This window comes from Silene latifolia, chromosome 2 (genome assembly GCF_048544455.1).
Source record: "Silene latifolia isolate original U9 population chromosome 2, ASM4854445v1, whole genome shotgun sequence".
NCBI lineage: Eukaryota > Viridiplantae > Streptophyta > Magnoliopsida > Caryophyllales > Caryophyllaceae > Silene > Silene latifolia.
Window position 1 is genome coordinate 77,225,335 of NC_133527.1, and position 27,069 is coordinate 77,252,403.

Genomic DNA, 27,069 nt, shown 5'->3' on the forward strand with positions numbered 1-27,069 from the left:
CTGTTGAGGAGGTATACCAGAGAGCAGGTCATGCTGAGAGGATTAAGGAGATGGTAATGGAGGAGAAGAAAGAAAAAGGAGAAAAGAAGAGGAAGTCGGAGGTTGTGAGTGAGGGAGCTGGGGAAAGTAAGAAGGCAAACACTAACCAATTTAGAGCTTACACTAGTAGTGGTGCAACATTTGGGGGTAGTGTTAGTCATGGTGAGAGTCGTAGTGCCTTTAGTGAGCCTAGTGGTATTCAATGCTTTAGATGTGGAAAGATGGGCCATAAAGCCTTTACTTGTAGAGTGGTTATGGATGGTCCGACTGGAGAGCATAGGAGCCAGGGAGGAGGTATTCGTACACCTGCACATAGACAGAGGAGCGACCAACAATTCAGAGGTTGGAGTAACCAGAGGAGTTACAACAAATACTCCAACCAAAACCGTTACAACAACTATACAAATCAGAGCTCTAGGAATGGATCTTACCAGGGGCAAGGAAATATTGGGAATCACCCGAGTGCAGGCAAGAGCGTAGCTTGATTCAATGGGACAGGGCAGGAAGGTGCTAAGGATAATAAAGTTGTTTGATTAAGTATGTAGGTTACGGGGACGTAACCCTTTCTTTTAGGGGGATAGGATGTAATACTCCGTTATTTCTTGTTATTAATGTTTATTTCTTATTATTTATGATACACTTTGGTGATACATTTTCAATATATTAATAATACACTTGGATACGCGTTTTAAGTACGTTTTGATCTCTGCTAAGTTTGTTGATTTATGTTGGGAATTTGTATGGTTGGAGGTTTCTTGAGTATGTTTGAGTGAACTTCGGGACGAAGTTCTTTTTAAGGAGGGAAGACTGTAATACCCCGTATTTTAGAGGATGGTCAAAACATCATTTTATTAAAATGTGATTTATGGAAATGGATATTTTATATTAATTGTTTATTAATTATTAATTATTGAGACGTGTAATTATGAGACGGGAAATAATAATTAAATAATACATAATAATATATGACGGAGGATATGTATACATATGACGCATACTAGTATAAGTATATATGGTGACGGTATTATACGATGAATAAGGCAACAAGTATTTTATACGGTATTCATATGAGATAATAATAATATTACCTAATAAGATAAGGAGAGTTTCTCCACCTACCTATTAGTATAAATAAGACCCTCTAGCTATTCTTTTGTTCACTTCTATTCACATAAAATAACAATTAAAAGTAAGAGAGAAATAAGAGGGGAAAGGGTGCTTTATATCTATCTTACAACCGTCTTGAGGTAACCGTCTCATAAACTCTTTCTTATAATTAAATTATTAAAATATTGTGTCAACCCGACCTTGATCATTGACCCGACCTAGTCTGACCCGTTGACTTAGTTTGACCGTTGACCGTGACCTATATTATTCAATTGTTTGCATTGTTTGTTAGAATCAGATCTAAGACACCCCAAGAAAGAAAAATAAGACACGAGTCCCTGACTTTTCAATCCATGGCTACACATAACCTGACTCGGTTCTGGGTAGGGGGTTTAGGGTGTCGTGTGGTGGTTTGAGGCTGGCGGTGGTGCCGACATGGTGGCAGGGGGCGTAGGAGGAAGTAGTGATGTCGTGTTGTTGTTGTTGCTTGTTGATAAACCGTGACAAATACAGAGGAACCATTGACCCATAACCCAAGTCGGTTGAACCATGACCTGGGTAAGGATAGACCGCTGGCTGTGGGTGGTTAGGGATCAGGATTGGTGGTAGTTGTCGTGGTTGGTGGCGGTAATGGTTGTTATCGCAATTTGTATGCAGGTTGGGGATGCGAATTCTTCACTGGGTTCGACGGAACCAAGGACCCATGCTAGGCTCCACCGTAGTTCAGGTGGCTGACCGCGGTGGCAGGTCTAGTGGTGGGCTTGACTGTGTCGAGGCTGGTGAAGAAGGAATTAGGCGTTTCGTTGTTAATGGCGGGTTTCAGCGGGTGTTGTTGAGGCTGTGTCGAGAGGTAGAAGGGAGTAGAAGAAGGGTGTCGTGATTGGAAGGCTAAGGGCTGGTGGCAGGCATAGTGGATTACGATGGCTGTCACGGCCTGCTGTGGTTTGTGTGGGTGTCGGTTCATGGAGGTAGCACGGGTAGAAGATGGTAAATGGGAATGATTATAATTATTGTTATAGTCATTACATTGCTTGGTGACGGGTTTTGACTCGGGTGTGTTGGTTTTAGGTTATGTGGGATTATTTTGGAGTCGGATTTAATTTATTTGTTCATTGAGTCGGGAATTTAATCAAGTTTACTTAAGATAAGTCGGGATAATTAGTTAATGAGTTATTAACCCGGATTTAATTAATTAATTAGTTTATATAATGAATTATTATTAGAATGTAATTATTGTTTATTATTATTATTTATTTATTTAGGTATCGACCTTGTGAGACGGTAATATTACTACTACTTGATTCGTGTGCTTGCTATTCGGATTTTTGAAGGAAGGTTTTGGCATAATTATTTCGCTTGCTTGACTCGGAATTTGCTATTGAGGTAGGATAGCTACTCAATCACTTAATGTTTACTTGAATGGTATTATCTAATTTTATTTGTTGAATTATTTGGAATTGTGATGGATGATATATGATTGTTGGTTGGTTGCATTGAGATATATTGTTTAATGACTACCTCAGCTCGTGACTGAGATGATTTGATTATTGACTACCTCAGCTCGTGACTGAGATGATTATATTGTTTATTGGATTCCTCAGTTTCGTGTCTGAGATGGTAAGAAATTGTGGTGCTCAATTGTTTGCATTTTCATATCATGAGCACTTGCATTGGATACCTCAGAACAGGTTCTGTAAGACTTGTTTCTATAATGATGAGACTACCTCAACTTCGGTTGGGATGATGAGACTACCTCAACTTCGGTTGGGATGATGAGACTACCCCAGCCAGGGATTGGCGGGATGAACGGGAGCGTTGGAGGATTGATCATGAGCATGCATTGCATTTGCATTTAGTATTATTCTTGTATCCATTTATTGTGGTTGTTTGGCTATTCCTACTCAACCTCGTGGTTGACAGTGTATTCGTGAACACCTGTGGTGAACCTTAATGGGGAGCAGATTTGACAGGTACCAAAGATTAGCTGACTCGGGAGCATTGGGATGAGAGCTTGACTTGGACCATAGTTGAAGTCTAGATCACATAGAATAATTATATCACTTTATTTATTTCCGCTGCGAATTGTAAATGTTTTTGTATTAAGTTTTAGTTGGTTAAGTTGTAATAAACATGTAATCATTAAAGTTTTATTTAAAGTACTTTGGTGAGTTGGACTTTGTTATTCACTACCTCGGGAAACCGAGATGGTAACAGTTCTATTTATTTGGGAATGTCTAGCTAAAGGCTCCTGAATAAATGGGGGTGTTACAGAAAGTATATGTGAATCTCAATACAACTGAAACCAAAACAGCTAAACTCGTAACAGCGGAAGCTAGACTTGAAGTGATGACATCCTATCTCGTCCCTGTAGCTAAAGACAACCATCACATGTCACAATCTGCTCACAATCCCGAATGGATCATCACAATTTTACAAAACAACAACGGGGTCAGTTCACTGTATAATTAAGATAAGCAATTACAATAAAAGTAATGGCAACAATTCCACAAACATTCTCCATTCCCAACCATGTCTCATAACTAACTACACACTTAAATATGTAGTCCTGCCAGATTACTGCCGCGACAGATAATCCACACCGTCAGTGGGGGACCGCAGCCTTGCCCACCTAAGCCCCGCTCATCGTAACGAGCAATAACCCATGTTCCTTAGTGTGCACATCCACTTTTGTGGCTAGTTCCACAAGGGGCAAATCAAGGGCGTGAAGCCACTCCCGTAAGTGACTCCACTCAGCCGAGGACGCACCTCACCAACACAATCAATCCACCACAACTCCAACAATTAAGAATACAATTAAACCACAATACTAATCATGCTAATTAAATCACAATCATCACATCTTAAATCAATTATGCAATCAAATGAGTAGGGAAACCCTACCTTAGAACAGATCCGATACGAGTCAACAAACGGAAGCTAGAATTGCTCTTCCACAAATTCTCTACCTAACAACAATCATAACAATCCAATCACAACATGTAAACATCCCTTTTCCCCAATTCTCAATACTAAGGTAAAACCCTAAAAGACAAAACTGACAAAAGGTATAAGACTAGTGACTTACCGACGCAGGAGAGAAAAGAACAAGGACTCACGGACAATCAAGGATCTTCGGAGAGATTAGGAATGATTAGAGTACGTAGAAATGTTTTAGGTTTTGGTAAAAAGTGAAAAGTGAAATTGTTAATCGTAATTTATAACTCTAATCATCCTTAACCAAACCGCGGAAATAATTCCCGTTAGACCGGATACTTGATCGAGTATTACGAATACTCGGCCGAGTACCCCTTACTCGGCCGAGTATTACCATACTCGGCCGACTGTTCCTGAACAGTAGCCTGACCAGAAAACACACGGCACATTACTCACCGAGTTATCCCTATTCGGCCGAGTAACAGAACTCAAAAAAATGTGGTATTACAGTCCCACTCTTAGATGTTTTAGGTAGTCTTACTTCTAGAGAGAATGGAGTTGTTGTTGTTGTGATTAATTGACTGAATGTCGTTGTCTTTCCTGACAAGGATCATTATTCTCCGTGTAAGTGCCTTCCTTTGGTAGGAATCCAAGGGAAGATATTTATGTGAGAGAGGATGTGTACCTTAAGTTTGACCTGACTCTTATTTGGACTTGTTAGACACGTCGATTGGCATGCGGGTCAGATCGACTCGGCGTGCCCCATCAATTTGCCCAGACATGATGGTATCTGAGCCAAGCACCTGAGTGTTTATTCCCTTTGATGACGGGTTTGTGGGAGCCTTGTCATTTCAAATCATATTGCGCCATGTGACGGCTTTGGGCGGTCGACCTACTCATCGCTCTTTTTCCTTACAAATGCCTTTGATAAGTGAGTTCACGTGTTGATATCTTTTGAGATTTATTTTTGCGTTTCACTCGATAGATTTATTGGGAGCTTTGAGCGTGGAGTTCTCCAGATGTCGTCATCGAGAAGGAGCATTGTTGTGACACCCCTCGATAGGGCATCAAAAGAACTATCAAATCTAAGCGGAAAATACGAGATTTTTAAAACCTTTAAAAGTTTAAAGTGTGAAATCCACCATAAGTGATCAAACTAAAATGAAAGGTAAGATAATTAAGTTTTACAATTAAAAACAAAGTGTGTTGGGGAAAAGATATCCCACGAATAAGCACAAGTCTAAAGATAGGTGAGTCTAAGAAAACGATAACTAAAGTCCAAAGGTCAACGTTCTCGCTAGCTCACACGTCTTCCCCATATAATCTATATCACAAACCTGTCATTCATGTAAACATGAACACCACAGTCAGTGGGGAGTAACTCAGGGTTCTCCCAGCCACAATATGTCAAAATACAAGTAAGCAAGAACTTAATTAAACATATTGATCATACATCATACTTGAATAATAATAATGAACAAGGGGATATAAACGATAATCATAATGAGTTAGGCATATTACAGTCATAGTCAGATAGGCATGGTACATTATATTAAATATGCATTCGAGGGATGTGGAATAACTAAGTCAACCAATTTCATATTAACTCGACTCAACTATTCATGTGAGATGATTAAATAACATGGAAGACACGAATACGATCGTTTAGACAAAACCACACATTTCAAGGAAATATATCATATATATGAGGTTAGACATCCAATCATATGTAGAAGATAAATAACGGATCGATTAAATAGAAAATACATGGATGGAAACCATAGCCATTACTTTAAAAACCTCTTAACAAACATTGCACGGGACGTGGCTACTAATGTCACATTCATACTTATGGCTTGCATCTCACCATAAGAACGGATGGGACCATCGATCCCGGCGATCATATTGCAACTAGAGGCTTGCATCTCACCTCTAGTATCCGATAGGACCAAGACTCTCATAAACAATCATATAAGACGTGAACTCTCGATTATAAGGAGACGCCAATGACCATAATCAAGCAAGACATTTACGTAGTATGGACTCACAAGACAAACACCTAGACTCCAACCAACTGGTAGGACGACGATAATAATACGGTCCTAGTCTAAACCTGGATCCAGACTCTCGGGATGGGCGTCACCCGATTCGACATGTGGTGACCTATCCGCATCCAAGACTCGATACATGGCACACAGTCCGTAACCAAAGGTCGAGTAACCTCCAATCGGAAACATGGCACACAGTCCGTAACCAAAGGCCCGAAGAGGCAGTAGGATAACCCAATCTGGAAACATGGCACACAGTCCGGAACCAAAGGTCCGAAAGGGGTAAATAAAGAATGTCAAGTCATCACACAATGTAAAACGTCGCAATTGGGTTACAAATAAGAGTAACAATAGTTTGCATGATCATAACGTAAATAAGTCTTAAATTAACCAATTACCAATAAGGAAGAAGATACATGCATAAATCATTAATTAGAAGTTACAAGTGCAAAAGGAGCAAAGAGAGGACTCCCAGCCGGGAGGGGTACCGGCGGCCGGGCCACCGGCTGGGGCAACATACCAATATTTAGAAATTCCAAAAGACTTACAGCGCTCTCCCAGCCGGGTGGGCCACCGGCTGCCGGGCCACCGGCTGGGAGTACACACCCATATTCAAAAATCACAAAAACTTACAGAGAACTCCCAGCCGGGTGGAGCACCGGCTGCCGGGCCACCGGCTGGGAGTACACACTCCTTAAAAATTGCTTTAAAGTTACAGCGATCTCCCAGCCGGGTGGTTTACCGGCTGCCAGGCCACCGACTGGGAGTACATACTCAATAAAATTGGCCAAATACTTACAACGCACTCCCAGCCGGGTGGCGAACCGGCTGCCGGGCAACCGACTGTGAGTACACAGTACTCGGACAGTCCAATATTGACTCCCAAACACTTTGAAACCAACCAAACTCGTTTCACAACAAGTATTTACGTGTCCTAGCATGATTCTAACTTGGATAAACAACATACGTGAGACGGTATTCAATAATTACGAATCTAAATGGTAAAGCATGAAACTTTCATCTAAACATGTGAGAATTTACATACAAGCATGTTATTCAACATCTAATTAGCACAAATCATGAAAGATACTAATTTTAACATTCATATGAGTATAATACTACATAAATCACACAATTTTAACATAAAAGTCGAGTAACCCATCACCGCTACCTTTTTGCACTTAAATCCACAATAGACTCGTCTACCTTTCAAGAATCTGTTGGAGTTAGTGTCCTCCACAATAGTGCGTTTACATAATAAATCTCATTAAAGGAATATCATTAGATATTTATTTATTTGATCCTAGTCAGCTGATCAACGTATATCGGTAATGGTTGGCCAACTAGGGTTTGACGTTACTGTCGTGAGACGGAGGTGTTCAGCTGATCCCTTACGGTCACACCTAAAGGAACGAGCCCCAACACGAAAGCTAATTAATTATATGAGATACAATTTAAATTAGTCCCTTTATTAAATTGACTAAGAGTTAGTCGATTAAATTGATTTAGAGAGATATCGAGTTGTGAACTCGAGGTACGGAAATTATTATTTAATTATGCGATAATTGAATAATAAGTTATTTGAGACAAGAATTAATGATTAAGCAGTTAATTATTAAATTGGTACTAGTTGACTAATGTGATTAGTATTGGTACGTAAACTATATGTGTAGCGGTACACATATATTTACGGAGTGATTTAGACGAAATTAATTGGAAACATTTAAACATGATACGATGTTTAAATAAAATTTACACGTATTTGTGCGACAAATATAAGAACCAAAATGGACCCGTAATTGGGACATTGGACCGTGTAAATGGAGTGTAGTGGATGATTATAGACATAATCATTTCACTTTACTTGTTGTTTCTTCCATAAAATCATCTTATGATCACTTGCATGTGATATAAGATTGCACAAAATAAAAACAAGTGCACTCCCTCACTCCAGTATGACCACCCGCCACTTTCCACATTAACACTCCAATTGTTGTTCATTTTTACACTACTTCTTTTGGTGTGTTTTGCATGTGAAAAATAATTGGTCTTTCTCTATAAAAATCATAAGCATCATCTTTACTAAGATTGTTAGTAAATCAAAATAAATACTAAGAGTGTTAGTATTATTTTACATAATATTCAACGGGTTATATGGTTAATTTCTAGTTAAAACTAATCATATGAGTTGGAGGTTTGTTCTTAGGTGCAACTTAAAGGAGCTCTTCTAATTTGAAGATTGGATGATCTTGCCATTTTCAATAGCTCAAGAACAACCAAGATGGGTGATCTTGGTTGTGCCCAAATACTACCTTTTCTCAATGTAAGGAAAACTATTTTCCTCTTCCTTTATTCTAATATGCTTTTATATTGCATGCATGTTACATAGATCATCAATATAACATATTATGAGTTAATTTTTTTTAATTATAGAGTCTAATTAGGATCTATGATATTTCAAGTGGTATCACAACTTAGGCTTGTAATTTGCATGTTGATTTTAAGCATTTTAATGAATTATGAGATAATTTATAAAAACTCAAAAAAATTGTGTTAGAAGAGGTTTTAACACGAAATTTTTGGGACATGCATACCTACTGATCTCAAAAGGTTTGTGGTATTTTTGGGTGATTTTTGAAGTTATTTTTCTATTTTTAATGATTTTTGGTAGAAAACCGAGTCAAAATGCCGTATTTTAGTTAAAAATTGACTAAAAATAGTTAAATGTTGATTAGGTACATGGATTTTTTTTATGGTATTTCATGCATGTTTTCTACTTATTGTATTCAAAAAGTTGAAGGTTGGTTCGAATTTTTTGCATGTTTATTGATTTTATGAGATAAAAGTCGATAAAAGTGAAATTAATTAATCATAATTTCGAAACATTTGATTCTGCCCATGATAAATTTATGTACATTTAAAAATATTATTTAAATGTTAAAAGTGATTTTGCATGTGTGTTTTCACTTTGTTTTGATGTTTGGTTTTAGTGGTTAAAAACCGATAAATATCGATCTTTTTCTTCATATAATTTATCCGGAATTTTTGGGCAATTTTTCTGATATTTTGGTATTCTTGGGAGTTTTACAGAATACTAAAAATTTTTGTTTCAATTTTTTGGGTATTTTTTCAATTATTTTGGATTTTTACTTAAATATTATGATTTTACCGATTAAATTAGCAAAATATCACCAAAACAAACTAATTATTTATCATAAAATTAGTGAGGACTAATTTTGAGGTTCAAAACAGTTTGGACAATTAGTTTGGACTTAAATGAGATTTAAGAGTTGATTATTGATTTTTACATGTTAAAAATCGATTAAATCCACAAAAACCGAGATGAATACCAACGATTGATAGATAGGGCGATTTTGGCATGATTTTACAGCATTTTAAGCATATTTATTTAAGTTGAATGAATGATTGTCATTTATTTAAAGTATTTATCTTGTTGTACCTAGTATGGCCTAGTTTAATTTTAATCGTTATTACCCGAAATGAATGGGAATATCGATTTGGTTGTAATTTAAATACGATCTCATATTGTCGGTTTGTAATTAATTAATAGTTTTATTTATTTTATTAATTAATGTATAATAGGAATAGCTATGTAATTCAATTGTAATAGCTATTTTTACCGGCGTTTCCAAAAGACGGATTACAACAAGACGGAGTCTATTTTTGGAAGGTGTTCCAAATCCTACAAGGAAGAGCCACTTATGGAATGAAGAGGCAAGGGACCAAGGAGTTGGTTTCCGAAATGTAATAGACTAAGTTTTTATTAACTAGGTGGCCATACTAGGATTTATTCAAATGCTTACTTGTTTGCTTGTTTTATTTTCGCGCATGCCAAAATCGCCATTCACATGCATTTTTATTTTCGCGGTTGTTAATTCACGTCATTTACATTCACTGAATTAATTCACTTATAAGGAATTTATGACTAAATTGACAAGATCTCTCATGTAACTAAAATTGAGATTAGCCTTACCAATTAGTAACACCTATGAATCTCTTGTTCATTAGAGCCACGCTCGCCCAAGCAGGGTGTTCTCTTTTTACCTTGAGTAAGTAGGGTGGTAAGAGGTTATCACACGCCAAAATTGGTTGGACTCAACGGGATATAAGACGGTCTTGTGTTCCGGGGCTAGTAGATGGATTTAAGGAAATTCGTCGACCGAGAGTTCTAGAGGTAGAATTAGTCAACGTGACTTACCGAATTTACACAATTATGGGATGTTTCGCCCAAGCGATGCTCATTTTTGTTTAATATTTGGGTCTTGGAATCATTTATATAATTTAGTGAGAGATCATTATATAAATGCTAATACTTGTTGAACATGTTTTTCACAAGTATTTTTAAAACATTGAATGTTAATTTTTCCTATTTTTCGTTCTTTTTCATTAATGAATTTACTATGACATCGCGCACTTCATCCTCCTTTCATCCTCTATTTATTATTATACCCGTTCCGTTCTTTCATAGGAAGCGGTTTCTTTGAAGGAATTAATGATTGGTAACATGATTTACCAATTCACCTACATAAGTTTATAACGATTTTTGCGATTATTATACAACTTAACGTCCATACATATTAAAAAGGGGTTTTATGTTGCAAACTCATATTACGAGTTTAAAAGGAAGTCACATTTTATCAAGAGAGTCTTGATTTCGGAAGTGACACCTTCGTCATGATGATGACATATTAGTTTTAATTACTCAAATGTAATTCAAAAGTTTACGAAAAGAGTTTTCAAAAATACTTATAATACTCCAATATGATACCGTCAAATGGCTCACTTTGAGAAAGGCCAAATCGATTGTTTATGCGCTAAAGAGTTTAGGTATATGATAACAATTGAACGGTTAGGTAGTCCAATTTCACAAGAAGTTGAGATTTTGCCACATGTTTCACTCACATTATAGTAATTCACTCTTACTAAGTGTATAAAATATCACGAATGACATGAAGAGAAGTCTTCATGAGATTCATTTTTGCTTGATTGAAGCAAAGAGGAATGTGAAAGTGAGTGGGAGTTAACAAGAAGTAACCCTAGATGTATGCGATAGGACAAAGTTGAAAGAGACATCTAGTCAATGGATAGGCTAGTTCCACTATCTTGGTATGAGATACCAAGTACGGGTCATTTCTTTGTAAAGAAGTTTACATGAATTGATAAAACGTAAGACGTCTAGCATAGGACATTTTTGTATCGAAATGGTGCTAGACTAACAATGATTTCGATAGGGACAAATGTACCTAAATTTGGTTTTAAAAGAATGTAATTATCTATGTTTATACATAGAAGGCATCACTCATGTGATTTAAAACAAAATGTTGTACCTATTCCTATGATAACTTGGTGGTTGGTTTAGACCACTTAAGTTAGAGGAATTTTACATTCTTCACGAAAACTAAATGTTATACGATCTTGTAGATTTTAAAGTCTCTATTCCGGTGAACCCAAATTGATCAAACCTCAAGTAAATTCTTTTACACGAATAAACTATAAGCACATCGAACAACCATTTGATTGTGAGTCTTATGGTATGTGTGCATGTATTATGTTTTTCTTTTGCAGAAAAGAAACACAATAGTGAGGTGATTGACCATATACATACGGATGCTTAAGGTCAATAGTTGGTTATAAATATACTTCGTTACCTTTACCGTAATGTTAAGTAGATATGAAAACCTCATATCTATTTAATAAGACATAAAAGTAATTTTTGAAACGTGAAATATTTTCAAAATGAAGTAGTAAACCAAAAGCACGTCAAGATCAAGATGTTGATCGGAAGTTTCAAAGTAGTGACTTTGAAAATCAAATGGGTAATATCAAGTAATGATCTTGATAATCACTAAGAAGATTGTGAATCAGTTCACATATACCTTCTCCTTGGGACACCATAAAGTATGGTGTAGTCATGTATATAAACCGAACTTTATGAGATATAGTTTGAGGTTTTTCGCAATTTTGTAAGCTATTTTTCTCACTAAAAGTTTAAAACCCGACTATAATAGCCTAAATGACTCCATACGAGATATGGATAGGGAGAGTCCTTAACTTGTCTTTTATACATTTGGGATCATAAATGTTTATGTTCAGAACCAATTTGTGTATTTGTGAGGGTTATCCAAAATTGAACCACTTGGTTTTTACTCCTCCAAAATGAGAACAAAGAGTTTGTGGCTCATAATACTGTCTTTCCAGAAAGATTTTCATTTTCTGGAAGACAGCATGGGAGAAATTTTGAACTTGCGGAAGTCCAAGACCCACAAACTGAGTACAATGCAAAAAGACGTTATTTATTGAGGCTCAGTGGCGAGTACAATGCAAGAAGACGTTCTTTATTGTGGCTCAGTGGTTTTAAGGAGATAAATTTTGCGATAATATTGCGTTACTTTTCAAAAGTGACGAATCTTAAACCCTCATCAAAGGCTTTTCTATAGTATGAACTCTATGTGATGGCGTGTCACCATGCAATTCGAATTGATCTCCTTGCACACGATGCGATAAGGAAGGAAACACGAGATGTTTTCGAGACTTGATTTAAGGTGAATACTTTAGTTGGTTACCTTGATCTTGTCGTAAAGGTTACATAAGATGTTTAAAATTTGGGCTTGTTATAGAGAGATTTATGACAACCCAAATGCCTTTATCAATTCGTATGTTCTTAGCAATATAGCTTCTCATGAGGATGAGATTCGACAAATGAATAATGAAACTTTCTCCATGGGAGAAGTTTTGTTAATGTTGTCAATGCTAAGAAGCCTAGCATGCTTGAAATATCCCTTTTGTGATCTTGATATACGTCAAAGAGTTGGAACTTTGGGTTCAATCATGTAGTCTATCAAAACGGTATTACTCGAGTGTCGAGATAACATGATGATACATGGAGTTTAGTGGGAGCTAAAGTGAGTTTCTTAGTCTAAATATGTGCTAGACATATTAGTGACTAGAAATGTAGCTAAGGTGATATTTCTTAGTCTAAAATATGTGTTTGACATATTAGTGACTAGAAATATTCTCGGGTTAATACTTGAGAGTAGCATGGCGCATATTAAATATCCGGATCTAATGAAATAGATCTCTATGGATATTAGCATTATAGTCAAGAGACTTATGTGATAAGATTCTTGACTTGTTCAAGTTGTTGAACAATTAATATGATCTCTTGTGCTTCCGCTGCAGGATCTATTAATTATGCTAAAAGCTTCTCTCGTCGGGACTTATCATGTTGAGAATATGAGAAGTCATTACCAATCATTTTCTAATGCGTGTCACTAGATTATTATCAAGAGCATCCTTGAGTACTTGAGAAGCACTGAAGATTTACTCTTGTTGAATGGAGGAATTAATGAATTTCGTGTAAAAGGTTATACGATTACATTCCTATGCTTATAAGATGTTATGAGTCTCGTTAAGGAATGGTTAGCATGTAAGAGTGTTATGTGCATAAAGAATAATATGTATAAGAAGTTATACATATATGTATAAGAAGTTATACATGAATAAAGCAAATATGCATGAGGAGTCATACATAAAAGATGTTATATGAAGGATGTGTATGTATAAGTGTTATACGTACAAATCATGAACGAAAAGCTAAGTACATTACAGCATCCGATGTTGTAAAAGAGATAGTTGATAACCGGAATTTAGTGGAACTAGAGTAGTTCCGTTAGCCGAATATCGTCTCCCGAGAGACTGTGAAAACAGTGGGAGTATTTGACTGGCTTTAGAACCAGAGTCTAAAAACTTGTTTAAACATGTACTTAGAAAGGCTCTATGTGATGAAAAGATTGCATAGAACAAAGGAAAATTGCAATGGAAATTAGAGTGATGTAACTGTTGCTAATCCTCTAACCAAAGTCGTTGGCATAAGGTAGACATGATGGTTATGTCATCTCAATGTGATTGAGCAGTATACCTTAATTGCTGAAGATCGTTATGTAAATATTGGATAGAGTATTGATATTTATATAAGTGATGATCGCATTCATTGTTAGAGTTTCTTTAAGAACTCAATTATTCAGTTTGACTGAAAACATTGAATACCTTGTTTATCTGAATAAGTTGTGGAGACAATGTTGAACAATATTCAAGTGAATAAGATGAACATTGTATTTTGTCCCTAGTCACTTAATGAGGTGACGTCTCGGAGTGACTAGATTGTGAGTCGATTGATGGTTGTTCAACACCATAAGGTCATACGAGATGACTGGTCGATTACATAGGCAGAATGTGTGACACTTTGCCGGACAGTGACCATTTAGAGAGTCCCTAAGTTCTATTATAGACGCCTGGTCGTGGCGGGGATCTCTAAGATGTTCTAATGAGCCGATTCTTTTGCCTGGAGACTATTATCTGAGCAAGTGCAGTTTCCGAGTGACTTTGGTTTTTGTCCTAGGTCGTGCCGTGAAAGGAGACCAAAAGGGCATTTACTAGGTCATGGTGATCTGTATTGTGCAATAGGATAGATAGGGCATACAGAATTTGTCCACCCACGTTGGGTAACTATATCTCAAGGCCACTCGGGGAGTTAATGACTACAAATGCGTGGCCACGCTCGGAAGTAATCTGTGAGAGATTTTTCCGGTCAGGTAGTCACACTCCCGATCGAGAAAACCACTCGCGATATGTTCGTGTGCAAGTGTGACCTGAAAGACACCTTGCATTGAGTGGGAGATTAAAACGGACAAGAGAATTGGTAGCGCACACCTTGTGTCGGACAAGTGGGAGATTGTTGGAGTTAGTGTCCTCCACAATAGTGCGTTTACATAATAAATCTCATTAAAGGAATATCATCAAATATTTATTTATTTGATCCTAGTCAGCTGATCAACGTATATCGGTAACGGTTGGCCAACTAGGGTTTGACGTTACTGTCGTGAGACGGCGGTGTTCAGCTGATCCCTTTCGGTCACACCTAAAGGAACGAGCCCCAACACGAAAGCTAATTAATTATATGATATACAATTTAAATTAGTCTCTTGATTAAATTGACTAAGAGTTAGTCGATTAAATTGATTTAGAGAGATATCGAGTTGTGAACTCGAGGTACGGAAATTATTATTTAATTATGCGATAATTGAATAATAAATTATTTGAGACAGGAATTAATGATTAAGCAGTTAATTATTAAATTGGTACTAGTTGACTAATGTGATTTGTATTGGTACGTAAACTATATGTGTAGCGGTACACATATATTTACGGAGTGATTTAGACGATATTAATTGGAAACATTTAAACATGATACGATGTTTAAATAAAATTTACACGTATTTGTGCGACAAATAAAAGAACCAAAATGGACCCGTATTTGGGACATTGGACCGTGTAAATGGAGTGTAGTGGATGATTATAGACATAATCATTTCACTTTACTTGTTGTTTCTTCCATAAAATCATCTTATGATCACTTGCATGTGATATAAGATTGCACAAAATAAAAACAAGTGCACTCCTTCACTCCACTATGACCACCCGCCACTTTCCACATTAACACTCCAATTGTTGTTCATTTTTACACTACTTCTTTTGGTGTGTTTTGCATGTGAAAAATAATTGGTCTTTCTCTCTAAAAATCATAAGCATCATGTTTACTAAGATTGTTAGTAAATCAAAATAAATACTAAGAGTGTTAGTATCATTTTACATAATATTCAAGGGGTTATATGGTTAATTTCTAGTTAAAATTAATCATATGAGTTGGAGGTTTGTTTTTGGGTGAAACTTAAAGGACCTCTTCTAATTTGAATATTGGATGATCTTGCCATTCTCAATAGCTCAAGAACAACCAAGATGGGTGATCTTGGTTGTGCCCAAATACTACCTTTTCTCAATGTAAGGAAAATTGTTTTCCTCTTCTTTTATTCTAATATGCTTTTATATTGCATGCATGTTACATAGATCATCAATATAACATATTATGAGATAATTTGTTTTTAATTAGGGAGTCTATTTAGGATCTATGATATTTTAGAATCCACTTCCAGGTTAACTAATCTTTCTCCTAAACATAAGAAAACACAAATTAAGACTAATAATCGAAATTAGAAAAAAGGTACCATGTATAAAATGGGTCGACAGCCCCATTTATGGAGGAAAGTCGGTTCCTTTATTACCTAGAAAGATGGAGGGCGATAAGAGGAAGAGATAGACGCGAAAATCACTTGATTCGGATAAGAATTGAGCAAGTTATGGTGTTTTGAAGATTTGTAAGAGAAAGGTGTAAAAATGGTGTTTGTTGAATATGGTGTGCTGAAAAAATTGAGGAGGAAGGTGTAGTTAGGGTTTCCTTCATGATCCTTATGAGGAGGAAAGAGTTGCAGGTTAGCCCAATAGTCATACTAGGCCCAAAATGTAAAATTAAGTCGATATACACTAGAATTTACGTCTCAAGTCCACTACAACTCAAGACGGGAATTATTATTATTATTATTATTATTATTATTATTATTATTATTATTATTATTATTATTATTATTATTATTATTATTATTATTATTACTATTATTATTATTATTATTATTATTATTATTATTATTATTATTATTATTATTATTATTATTATTATTATTATTATTATTATTATTATTATTATTATTATTATTATTATTATTATTATTATTATTATTATTATTATTATTATTATCCGACCAAAATATTTATTTTTTGTATAAGCTAAGCTTTAAAAATATAACATTTATAAAAACCATGTTTAAAAATGAAATTAAATAATTTAATATATATATATAAGACAGTAGAATGGTTAATTAAATTATAAATGTCAAAATGGATAATTTGCGGGTGTTACAATCACCCCATCTTTTAAAAAGTTTCGTCCTCGAAACTTGAAAGTAAGAAATGAAAGGTTATAAAGTTAAAGTCGGACTTTTGTAATCGACAACCAAAACATTAAAAGTTTCTCATTGCAAGAATTAAAATTCCTTCGAAAGTTTCAAGTAGAGTTTTTCAACAGCATCAAATTCTCGTCAGAGGAACGTAAGTGTTCTTGTTGCGCATTCAAGAACGTCACATTCCAAATCAAAGATAAGGTCAAAACCAAATTATTTGTATAAATCGAAAATCAAAATACTTTCAAAAACATTAATGAAGAGTTCTCAAAAGTATAAGTCTCAATCATGGAACGAAATTGCTCTTGTCGTGCACACAAGAACGCTAACTTTCCAAGTCAAAGACAAATCTAAGACAAAAGTCACACGTCGACAAGCGTAGAACAAGTTATTAAACGTTTCTAATAACGAGTTCTAACATCCGATCAACGTTAAAATCAAAAGAAAAAGGCAATTCACTCAAATTTTCTTTTGCAAAGATCAAAATAGAAATAGAGGTTTCACTTTTAAAATCAAAAGGAAGTCAAATTCCTGAAAAAGTTAATAGAAATTGGATTAAATTTAAAGAATTCTTGGGTTTAGCAATTAAAATTATGATAAATAAGTTTATACTCAAAGAACAAATAGGGAACTAAATCAAATTTTCATTTTCAAATCTTTAAGATAGGTATAGTTTTGTAAGAGTAATATAAATTTTTAATAACGAATCAAAATGGTAGCTTGAAATGTTTAGAAATTGTACGAAGTGAAAAGTAATTTAAACAACATAAATACAAAGTCCGATAAGAGGATCCAGACTTAATTAACAAAAGAGCTATGACGAACTTCCTAGGGGTAAGATTCGAGGTAAGGTCAACAAGGATGTCAAAGGTAGAGTTTCACACGTTATGAGTATCAGACTTAAAGGAGGAGCATGACGAAGCGAGGAAGAGAGGTATGAACGGTAACGCTTATGGGCGAAGAAGAAAGGAAATTAGACCACAAGGAAATGCCAGATACTCAAATCTCAAACAACAACATTATCCTAACGGTTCCGAAAACTTCCTAACCACAAAACTTATAACCACATAACTCTCAAGGATTTCCTCTAAACACTTATGTTACTTGTCCTAAGCTATTCTATGAAACAAGGTACCTCACTATAAGTGTGATTTCACCACTCCAAATCCTCAAACATCTACAAAAAATTTCCACAAGATCAATGTCAAGCTTCTAATAAGGCTATACTCATATCCAACTAGTATCAACTACGAGTTCCTCAAAATGGTAAAACCCTCAATCAAAAATCCAAACTCAAAAGTTCTTTTGCACATTCTATCATACCAAAGAGATCTTGTTACACTCTAGAAACCTAAGGCATAGATGGTGACATTCTCCATATTGCGAGACAACCACCCCAAAACATTTAACTCATCCCAGCTCAACATCTATCGATCTCAACTTATAATTACATCTCAAGGGCTCTAGCTACTAATCCTCGTTACCGCAAAGTGAATACCCAAATGAGATTCCAATACTAGAAACAACTCTCGCCTAACATGGTTCTTATGTAATCATCACAACACTCACAAAAGTATACCGACTATGCTAACCTCAAGCTTAACTTAAACTTCCAAGTAACACTTTCATCACCAATGGTCAACAACGTCCTATAGGTGTTTCCTTCCGAGCTCTAAATTTCCAGAAAAGGTTCCTCAAATATTCCACAAGATTCTCATCTCCAAACAAGGTAGTAACATGCCAATCCAAAAACTCCTTTCATGAAAGTCCACTCTTCTACATTCTTTTGATAAAGATACATAATCACCCAAGCTTAAAAAATGAATAGGATCTCGAGTCCTTCTATCCTTTATAGCTACTAAAACAAGCGCTAAGACTCCCCAACAATGTAGCTTAGTCTCACTCTCATACCATACCTTAAGTAGTAATCAAGATCACTCACTTAGACAAACTAATAATCCCACAATTAGCATTTCTCATATGGTAACATCTACATTATCAAACTCTCATATCCAAAGTAATTACGAAGGCCAATCATAAACTTAACTTACTTACTCACTCAATCTTACATCTTTAATTCCACCATTCGATTTCACCCATTCTAAGTTAAGTACTAGGCACTAGTATCCCAAGACACGTCTCACTACACTTCTCAAGCCTTTCGAATCTCAAACATAAACAACAAAGCCAAGTTCTATAACCTTAGTAACACATACAACTCACACTTTACAACCCAAATAATTCCACTAATCGACCACACTCAGTTCATGTCAAGCAACTAAGTCAAAGAAACCTCAAGGTATGTCTTACCACACTGGTAAAGCCTCTCCAACAAAACAAACTCTCAAGGCGAGGGTTAGGAGTCAATCACAAACCAACTCCACAAAGCCAAAATTCTCAACCAAGGTTAACATTCCATAAGACAAAGATGAAGGTGTCCATGAGGGGTCTTATAAGAAGAAAAGGTACAAAGACAACTCTCAAGATATGTGAGAAGAGTTGCGAAAGGTATAGAAGCACAAAGATAAGGGAATATGACAAGGCATTCTAAGAGAGGAAGGAATCTCTGAGACGGTAGAGACACTCTTCAAGAGAAAGAGATCCATATGCAAGATGTTATGGAAGGAGAAACAAAAACGAAAGATAGGTCGGGTGAGTACCAAACTAGCTTTCAAGGTAAAGCAAAAGAAAGAGTACTATAAAAAACGCGTTAAGGGAGGATAAGCAAGGAACAAAGGACAAGTTAGGAGGGTACGAGAGTAGCTTCCAAGGAAAAGAGAAAAGAAAGCTTAGAAGAGGAAATAAGCATCAAGAAGTGAAACAACAAGACAAGTTACATAAGAACGAGGAATATCTTCAAGGAAGAAGAAGCATTCTTCCAAAGCTGAACAAATCTTCAATCTTCGGCAATAGGCACCAAATCTTGATCTTCACGTAGGTAAGCTCACGGTAATTGATCCAAGGGCACAATAATTATTAATTGACAATCAACAAACATGTTAGAACCTACCACGAAGCATACACAAAGAGACTACCAACTTAGGTCCTTAGTTCTACCCATCTCTCATTTATTATTCAAGGTCAAGTTCAAGTTTAAATTTGGGGTACACGTGTGTGTGTCGGGAGCAACATAGGCTCTGATACCAACTGTGACACCCCTCGATAGGGCATCAAAAGAACTATCAAATCTAAGCGGAAAATACGAGATTTTTAAAACCTTTAAAAGTTTAAAGTGTGAAATCCACCATAAGTGATCAAACGAAAATGAAAGGTAAGATAATTAAGTTTTACAATTAAAAACAAAGTGCGTTGGGGAAAGATATCCCACGAATAAGCACAAGTTTAAAGATAGGTGAGTCTAAGAAAACGATAACTAAAGTCCAAGGGTCAACGTTCTCGCTAGCTCACACGTCTTCCCCATATAATCTGCATCACAAACCTGTCGTTCATGTAAACGTGAACCCCACAGTCAGTGGGGAGTAACTCAGGGTTCTCCTAGCCACAATATGTCAAAATACAAGTAAGCAAGAACTTAATTAAACATATTGATCATACATCATACTTGAATAATAATAATGAACAAGGGGATATAAATGATAATCATAATAAGATAGACATATTACAGTCATAGTGAGATAGGCATGGTACATTATCTTAAATATGCATTCGAGGGATGTGGAATAACTAAGTCAACCAATTTCATATTAACTCGACTCAACTATTCATGTGAGATGATTAAATAACATGGAAGACACAAATACGGTCGTTTAGACAAAACCACGCATTTCAAGGAAATATAACATAGATATGAGCTTAGACATCCAATCATATGTAGAAGATAAATAACGGATCGATTAAATAGAAAATACATCGATGGGTGGTACACACTCCTTAAAAATTGCTTTAAAGCTACAGCGATCTCTCAGTAGGGTGGTGTACCGGCTGCCGGGCCACCGGCTGGGAGTACATACTCAATAAAATTGGCCAAATACTTACAGCGCACTCCCAGCCGGGTGGTGTACCGACTTCCGGGCAACCGGCTGGGAGTACACAGTACTCGGACAGTCCAAAATCGACTCCCAAACACTTTGAAACCAACCAAAATCGTTTCACAACAAGTATTTACGTGTCCTAGCATGATTTTAACTCGGAGAAACAACATACTTGAGACGATATTCAATAATTACGGATCTAAATGATAAAGCATGGAACTTTCATCGAAACATGTGAGAATTTACATACAAGCATGTTATTCAACATCCAATTAGCACAAATCATGAAAGATACTAATTTTAACATTCATATGAGTATAATACTACATAAATCACACAATTTTAACATAAAAGTCGAGTAACCCATCAACGTTACCTTTTTGCACTTAAATCCACAATAGACTCGTCTACCTTTCAAGAATCCACTTCCGGGTTAACTAATCTTTCTCCTAAACATAAGAAAACACAAATTAAGACTAAGAATCGAAATTAGAAAAAGGATACCATGTATAAAATGGGTCTACTGTAACACCCCACGTAATTGAAGAGGTCCAGTGATAGGCTTAAATGACTAGTGCTTAAAGGGATTGGAAGTACTACTCATATCAACAAAGTGCACTTTCTTTTATGGTCATCCATGCGAAATAACTCCAAAGATAAGCGTGCTTGACTGGGAGTAGTCTTAGGATGGGTGACCTCCTGGGAAGGTTTCCGGGATGCGCATGAGTGAGGACAAAATGCGCTGTAAAGGACCCGTGTTGATCTGTGGGCCATGTACATAGCCTGGTGAGCTATCATAAGTAACCGCTCCCGACCCTGTTTGGGACGGGGTGTTACAAGTGGTATCAGAGCAACCCAGAGACCGAGTGGTGATCGGAGGCAGTTGTTATATGCTCCTGGAGGCAGTGGTTATACGCTCCATTGTGATCACACACCTAGCGGGGGAGGATTCTGGGTTAGCGGTTATGCTCCCAGGCGCAACGAGGACGTTGCGTTCTTCAAGTGGGGGTGACTGTAACACCCCACGGTAATTGAAGAGGTCCATTGATAGGCTTAAATGACTAGTGCTTAAAGGGATTGGAAGTACTACTCATATTAACAAAGTGCACTTTCTTTTATGATCATCCATGCGAAAGAACTCCAAAGTTAAGCGTGCTTGACTGGGAGTAGTCTTAGGATGGGTGACCTCCTGGGAAGGTTTCCAGGATGCGCATGAGTGAGGACAAAATGCGCTGTAAAGGACCCGTGTTAATCTGTGGGCCATGTACACAGCCTGGTGAGCTATCATAAGTAACCGCTCCCGTCCCGGTTTGGGCCGGGGTGTTACATCAACAACCTCATTTATGGAGGAAAGTCGGTTCCTTTATCACCTAGAAAGATGGAGGGCGATGAGAGGAAGAGATAGATGCGAAAATCACTTGATTCGGATAAGAATTGAGCAAGTTATGGTGTTTTGAAGATTTGTAAGAGAAATGTGTAAAAATGGTGTTTCTTGATTATGGTGTGCTGAAAAAATTGTGGAGGAAGGTGTAGTTAGGGTTTCCTTTATGATCCTTATGAGGAGGAAAGAGTAGTAGGTGAGCCCAATAGTCATACTAGGCCCAAAATGTAAAATTGAGTCGATATACACTAGAATTTACGTCTCAAGTCCACTACAACTCAAGACGGGAAATATTATTATTATTATTATTATTATTATTATTATTATTATTATTATTATTATTATTATTATTATTATTATTGTTATTATTATTATTATTATTATTATTATTGTTATTATTATTATTATTATTGTTATTATTATTATTATTTTTATTATTATTATTATTATTGTTATTATTATTATTATAATTATTATTATTATTATTATTATTATTATTATTATTATTATTATTATTATTATTATTATTATTATTATTATTATTATTATTATTATTATTATTATTATTATTATTATTATTATTATTATTATTATTATTATTACTATTACTATTACTATTACTATTACTATTACTATTACTATTACTATTACTATTACTATTACTATTACTATTACTATTACTATTACTATTATTATTATTATTATTATTATTATTATTATTATTATTATTATTATTATTATTATTATTGTTTTTATTATCCGACCAAAATATTTATTTTTTGTATAAGCTAAGCTTTAAAAATATAACATTTATAAAAATCATGTTTAAAAATAAAATTAATAAAATTAATGAAATTAAATAATTTAATATATAAATAAGACAGTAGAATGGTTAATTAAATTATAAATGTCAAAATGGAAAATTCGCGGGTGCTACAATTGTGTCCAGGAGTAGGCGGTCGGCTCGATCGGAGGAGTCGGTCATGTCTCCAGTGTGTGCACTTGTGGCTGAACCGGGGGAAGGTGAGGCAACTTTGGAGCCTGTGAACCTTGAGTGGGAGCTGGTTTTGGATGCTCTTCCCTGTATTCGGAGTCGACAAGGGGATGCTCGTAACCGAATAAGAAAGGCATTCTGGGATCTTTTCTTTGGAGATCGAAGGTCGGCTGTGGTGTAGGCCGAGGCTATGCGAATCATATCCGAGATAGCTAAGGATGAGGACTTTGACGTAGTAGAGGCAAAGTTCGCCGAGATTGAGCTTTCCCTCGCCAAGGTGGCTGGAGCATTAACCTTGGGGCAGTCCTAGTGTAGGAGTTTAGTTTTTGTATGTAGTAGACGTCTTACTGTATTAGGGAACGAGTAGCTTCTTCCGCAATTTTTGTATTTTCATCCCTTTTCTTTGTGAGATAGAAAGAGTGATTCTTATTCTTTCGTCACGTGCTCTATGTTTATACAAGGATTGTATCACTTCGTTTTCGGGAAATCACTTTGGGGATCCCTGAAGTATACCTTTTATCCCCTTATTTTGCTGATGTCAATTGATGCCGATAGTGACGTTGTCGTTACTCAGTTTGTTGATGGCTCTTATCCTTGTTTGTCGGGCAGTTCTTCACCGTCCACGATCGGTATGCTGAGTCGATCCTGTTCTCCTCGCGAATTGTCTCATGTGGATGTCGCGGAGCCTAAGGCATCGTTGTCTGGCCTCAACTCGACAGGCAGGGTCTTCGAGAGGGAGGTACATCGGTTGTAGTTCATGTTTCGCCTCCTAAAAGGCAATTTGCCCCTGGGGACCCGATGGTGGCTTCTATCAGGTCTTCTCCTAACCGTTGTAGCATGGCTGTGAAGCTGGTTCGGAAGTATAGGACGAAGCTGAAGCCGTCTAAAATGTCGGATCGGACGCGACTCGCTGGGTCGATCCTCCTCATCTGCATCAGAGGGAAGATCTAGCTCCCCGGAGTCAGCCTCTTCTCGAATGTGAGGACGGCTTGGTAAAGGGTGATAAATCCACCGGTCTCTTTGATAGACAGGCTCGGACTTACTCTTCTAGGCATTTCCTCTGTGTCTACACCTTATAGTTGTATGTAAGTAGCCTTTCTTTAAAAAAAAAAGATGAGAGAGAAAAAACCTGAGAAACACAAAAAAAGAGAAATTTCGTAGCTAGGTAGCGCCGTTTTCTTCAATAACAATGGTGAAAATTTTGTCAACACATAAACTAGCTTCTTCTTCATCTCATGGAAAAACCAAAAATACGCCATCGTCATCTTCGATTCCTAATAATCCTGTACAAGCTGGACCGTCTTGTTCTGTTGTCAGGAAATCCAAAAATATCAATGAAATTATAAGGTTGACTCCTTTTGACCTTGAAACCATTGATATTGATGAGATTGGTGAGCAATGGTTAATGCAAGGAAAGAAAAAGAAAGTCTTGGCCACATTTGAAGAGGAACCTTATGATTTGATTCAATTTACACCTGATGATGTTAAAGACGAGATTAATTATTGGAAATCTTCGGTGTATTGTTTCATCTTAGGGGCCAATCCTCCCTAGGATATTGTTGAGGGCTTTGTTCGTAGAATTTGGGCAAATTTCCCCATAGATAAGGTATCTTTCTTACCAAATGGCATTTTCATGGTTCCTTTTACTTCTACGACAAGTAAAGTAGCTATTCTCAAATAGGGTCATTACTTGTTTGACAATAAGCCGCTTATTGTTAGGGATTGGAATGACCAAGTAGAATTGACCAAGGAGAATGTTATGACTGTACCTGTCTGGGTTAAGCTTCACAACCTCCCTTTGAAGTTCTGGGGCAAATGTTTGCCCAAAATTGCAGGCTTGGTTGGGAATTATATCCGTAGTGACCCTTCTACTAAGGATAAAAGAAGGTTAGGTTTGCTAGGGTTTTGCTTGAAGTTCCATTTGGCAAGCCTTTGCCTAACTTTACTAAATTTTTGGACGAGGAGGGTTTGTTTGTGAAAATCAAAGTTGAATGTGGGTGGAAACCTGTATTATGTACTGTGTGTGGTGGGACTGGGCATGAAAGTGACCAATGTATAAAGCCAACAAAAAAGACTCCACCTGCTGCATCAGTAACAAAAAAATGGGTTCCTAAAAGAAAAGTTGTTGTGCAAGCTCAACTCAATGTCCCTAAACCTATTTCCCTTGCCTATGTGGCTCCTACTCCAACAGTTGTCCAGAAAACTCCTGTGGAAATACTACATAAATTGGAGGTTACTTGGAATAGGGACGATTCATACCAGCAAGTTAATACCCCTGCTAATCCCACTGTTACCCTGAGTAGACAGGAAATTATTCAAGAAGGGCAGAATTCTGCTAAGTTCAGTCAATACACCTTTCTTGATGCTCTCAATAATGTTACTCCTAAGGTGGGTATTGGCACAAATGGTAGTGTGTTACTCCACTCTGGGAGTAATGCATAGCCTAGGTTTTTGGAACATTAGGGGACTTAACAACCAATCTAAGCAGAAGCAAGTCAAATGGTTTCTCCATAATCATCAGGTGGGGTTGTTTTGTCTCCTTGAGACAAAGATTAAACCTTTGTCTCTAAATGCTGTTAGATCAAATGTTTGTGAATGGTGGTCAGTCTCAACTAATACTTCTTGGCATATTGGTGGCAGAATTCGGGTCCTGTGGAATCCCACCATTTTCCAGGTCCAATTTTTACACTATAGTGCTCAACTTATACATATGCGTATCACTAAGATTTCTTCTAATGTTCAGTTCTTTTGTTCAATGGTTTATGCCTTTAATGATACCACTTAAAGGAAAGCCTTATGGACTAATCTCAATAGCTTTTCTCATACTATCACTACTCCTTGGGTCATCTGTGGAGATTTTAATTGTGTTCTCTCACCTTCTGAGAGGCTTGATGGTCAGACTAGCGAGGAGGAAATGGAGGATTTTCAAGCATGTATTGACTACCGTGGATTAATAGATAGCCCTGATATTGGCCCCTTCTACATATGGAACAATAAGCAGGAGCCATATACTAGGGTCTACTCTAGGCTTGATAGAGTCCTTGTAAATCAAGAATGGATCCAGACTAGACCAGATTCTTTTGCTTATTTTTATAATGAAGGTCTTTTTTATCACACCCCCTACATTATTCAAACTGCTACTGATAATTTCATGGGGAGGAAAAGCTTTAAATATTTTAGTGTGTGGAGTCAAGTTAATGACTTTCTCCCTTGCATTAAACAAGTGTGGGATTAATATTGGGAGGGGACTAAAATGTTTAGAGTGGTTATGAAGAAACATTTGAAGAAGAAACATTTGAAGAAACCTTTGAAGAGTTTAAACAATAAACTATTTGCTGATATTGAAAATAGCACAATTCGTGCTTGGAAACATCTGAATAATATTTAGAGCTACTTGAAACAAAATCCTACTGACTCTGAATGGATTGAGAAGGAGATTCAGGCTGCTAAGTTATACAAAGATTTGAAAACTGCTTGTGATAGTTTTCTTTTGCGGAAGTCCAAAGCAACTTGGGTAACTAGTGGTGATAGTAATACCAGCTATTTTCATAGCATCCTAAAAGGGAGATATACCAAAAATAACATTTTCAGAATTACTGATACTGAGGGTCGAGTCCATACTGATGGTGACTATATTCAACAGGCTTTCCTCTCCTATCATGAGAACTTGCTGGGCACTACTTCTGCTACCTCTCATTTCTAT